Here is a 4,259-nt window from a genome sequence, read left to right as displayed (position 1 = left end):
AAGGATCGTGTCACTGATGAGAATACGCAGACAGATGACTTATCAGTTTCTGTAATGAATGCTGATAAATAAGTATGTTCGTTTAATTTAATGACCGACAAAAAATGAATTTATGAACATACTCTATTAGTTCACAATGTTGAAGCGTACATTGGTGATGTTTTGTGTTAATATCATATAGAAGTTTGATTTATATATAATGTGTAATTTTTTAAAGGGTGTTTTTTGTCAACTACCATGTGCATAATCTAATCAGCATTGATGATGTTGTCAGTGCGTCAAGAACTGTAGTGCCAAGGGTATGCTCTCTACTTTTCTAGACAAATTACGTAAATTGTTAATAGTTTAATTTGAATTAAGGAATATCCATTTTTATTAGATACGGATACCTCAACCAGCATTTGAATTTGATATATCCACAAAAACAATCCCTCTGGTATTAGAAGAACCACATGATTTACCAGATGAAGTTCAAAATGAAGACAAGGAGCAATTCCTATCTCCTACCCCTCTTCACTATATGGATCCCATGGATGTGCCAACACAGTTACATTTTAAATTGGATGATAATCTATGCCAAGTTTCAGTAACATAAAAATCACCTCTGTACCAGAGACAACCATCATACCTCATCAGAGCATCACCGTGAAATACCAGACCAAAAGCGAGAGCAAGACCAAATATGCAAGAACAGACCAACATGAAAGATCAAATCAAAATCAGTCATGATCAGACACCATTACCTATGCATAGGATCAGACGTCAAGGCCCTTTTAATACATCTCCATATCTGACAAAATTTGGATCATCTGTTGGTATAATATTATAATAATTACTAATGTCTCTTAAAATTGATTTCTTGTAATCACTCTAATTTTTATATTTTGTATATTATTCGTTAATATTTTATATTTATTTTAGGTAGTTCATCAATGCAACCTCTCATTTTTTAACTTAAACACCCTTTCATCTTTGATCTTATTTCTGGCAATCATGATATAACTTTGTGGGATGCATACCGTTCATGGGTCCGAGAAGGTCTACTGGCAAAGCATGAGTACAAGTACGTATTAGACACACATGTTATATATATTTTTGCCATTTCGAGTTCATTTGGTTCAATTTTGTATGGATTTTGTATAATGATTTTTAAGCAATATATCTTATATTAATTACAGTATATGAGTTGATGTTTGCATATTTCTGTATTTTGATATTTGTATTCGTTGCAGTTTTTTTTAATTGCTTGATTTATTTGTATATTGAATCAGTTTATTATGTTGTATTTCGTAATCATTACAGTATCATAGTGGTTGTTGGTTTTTTATATTCTGAATATGATTGTGTGGTTACACTTTTGTATTCACTGAAGAAATTGAGTGGTCTAATGTATTTTATATTTTCAAATCGATGTGATTTGTCATATTCTCTATTTTGAATCTGTTTTGCATGTTGTATTTTGTAAACTTTAGAGAGTCTGAGTGGTTGTTTGGTTATTGTATTCTGAATCTTAGTGTATAGTTTCAGTTTTATATTATTTACATAAATTGAATGGTATTTTATATTATGTATTCGAATTTTAAGTGGTATGTTGTATTTTGGTAGTCATTATCATATTCAATATACATCTTTGTTGAATATGTATTTATGGGTTTAACATTCTATTCATTCTGATTGTTGTATTTTTTTATTTTTTGTTTTTTTTAGGCAGCATGACGAAGACTAATACAAGAAGAAGAAGAAAGCAGGCATTCCAATGCCAATGAATTTTGGTGTTGATCTTGTAGACTATAAAAATCGGTTCTACAAATTGTCCTCCAAAGGACAATTGCTGAATGACTCGGTAAGTATGAATTATAGCTTTTTTTTCATTAATACTGATTTTATTAGTTAATGATTATTTATCATTTTTTGTTCAGCATATCAATGTTATTTTCTATTATTTGCAAAAGAAAGCTAAGTATGAAGCTGCAAGCAGATATAAATACACAACCGTCGATTGTGTATTTACATCCAAAATTTCATCGATTTGGGGGAAGTATGGAGATTTAGATAGTGATATTTGTTGCGTTGATGAAAAGCATATTATAGGTGAATACATTAGAGGGTATAAAGTGCATGCTAGCATCCCTTGGCATCTGGTGGATCACATCTTTGTTCTTGTACATGTTAATGACAAATTCCACTGGATATTGATAGTAGTGTCTCTTAATGATAAATGTATAAACCTTTACGATTCTTACAGAGTAGCAGGTCACAATGCAGCGATCAAGATTGAGGTAAAAAAGTTGGCTCAACTCATTCGTATAAAATTGACAATGAACGATAATTACAAGAACAGAGGATTAGATATATCAACAAGTCAAGAAGAGAACGAGTTTTTTGAGATTGTCTTCATTAAAAACATACCTCAACAGGAATATGGCAGCTTGTAAGTTGGTGTATCATTTTGAATTTAGTATTCTCATTTATTTATGTATTTGTATCTTTATTTTCTCTTCTCTTAATGTATGTAGGAATTGCAGTATTTATATGCTTTCTTATGCTGAGTGGTTGTCTTATGGACAAGGACATTCAACTGGTAAATTCAATGCAATGTTTTTAAGGTAAAGATTCACTGCACTTCTTTGGAACTATGGCCAACAGAAGAATGATGTCGGAGCCATTAGTGATAGTGAGGCATCCCCAAGGCATAACAAGCCTTAGATAGTTCGAGATGATAGTGAAACATTTGAAATACAATAGTTGTGTATTTGTAGTATGGTTAATCTTGCTTTAGTATGAACTATTTTGTCTACTATACATTAAATTTTTTGTAGCAGTTTATTCTGCAGAGTCATCATTTCGATCTTATGAAGTGTTGATTTATCATGAAAAAGTTTTGAGATATATTACTGTATTTGATTGATTACATATGTTGTGTCTCTCAATAGAGAAGTTAAATGCAAATGGTTATTCTTTCAAATATACTGAGATAGGTCGGCGATCTTTCAAATACGAATACAATTTGTGTTGCCATGATTATGACAATTATTCATATACAATCTTGATTAAAATTTGAAGTCATAATGAGTTTACATAAATTACCAAATTGTAGTATGTATTTGTTAATTCATTCAATCTATATTCACCATAATTGTTTCTCAACAGATTTTAGTATTTTCATTACCAGATATTAGTTTACCTTTTTTATTCATTTTAGATATACTGAACTTGAACAGTTTTGCATTTCGTCTTGATCATCTTACATTTAGTCTTCGTAATTCTATACCTTGTATTTTATAAATTAAAGAATTATCATATCAATATAGTTGTATCCACTGTTACTTCCAGAAAAGCAAGTCAATTACACAAGGACAGTTTGAAGTAATATTTTAAAACAAATACATAATAAATGACAATACAAACTGCCTTCTGAATACATTTCGAAATATAATATTCATTAAAGATGATCAAAACATCAAACAAACAAAACTATCAAACACTTTTAAAAAAAATACAAACATACATAACTATTCAGTGCGTGGTCCATTCCTGCATGACCGCCTATTATTCCCCTTACACCCACAGGTACTACAAGAATTCTTGTTCTTCTTCTCATATAGCTCACGGTACATTTATCACGAAACTTCTTTAGTGGCCTACCAGATAGTTTATTGAATTTTGGTGGCCTTACTACTTCATTCTCTATATATCCAGGTGCATTCCAATTGATTAGATCATGTAATGGAGTAATTTGATTGTTTTATGTAACAAGTAATGTATTTGGTTTATAAAGGTCAGAACAATACGGTTCAGGATCAAGAAATTTCTTCTTTAAAACAACTCAAGCATGTGAACATGGTATTTCATCCATTTGGAATCTCCTTTATGTACAAGTTTTTCTTTCTAGGCAAACAATAAATGTTGTACTTTCGTGATGAACACTGTAAACATAATTACTTGTTGCCACTACCTGTTAAACAAAATCAATCAAATTGCATGATACAACTTTTTAAAGGTATATAGATTAATGAATGAAATACAAAATAAAATGAAAAAACACAACATACTGTCATACGTACTAATCGTTCTTCATTTTTAGCGAGTATTTCTTAAGTTTACCACAAAGTGTCGTCAATGTATTAGAAGTAGATGTATGGTTTGTGAAATTCCATCGACCAAACATCTGTCTAACTTCCTCAAGAAAATTTTATACCGGCAATTCCCTTGCATCCACCAGACATGCATTTATGCATTCAGCTATGTTTGATGTTATA

The 4,259-nt window shown here is 30.6% G+C and overlaps 1 pseudogene; it reads left to right on the top strand.

The window, feature by feature from the left end:
- Nucleotides 1-682: 682 nt before the first annotated feature.
- LOC125807202 (uncharacterized) lies at nt 683-2,706 on the top strand (annotated as a pseudogene).
- Nucleotides 2,707-4,259: the final 1,553 nt, after the last annotated feature.

The sequence above is a fragment of the Solanum verrucosum genome, unplaced genomic scaffold (assembly GCF_900185275.1).
Source record: "Solanum verrucosum unplaced genomic scaffold, falcon-dt-bn FXZP01000250.1, whole genome shotgun sequence".
Classification (NCBI taxonomy): domain Eukaryota; kingdom Viridiplantae; phylum Streptophyta; class Magnoliopsida; order Solanales; family Solanaceae; genus Solanum; species Solanum verrucosum.
This window is presented reverse-complemented; position numbering and strand designations above follow the sequence as displayed.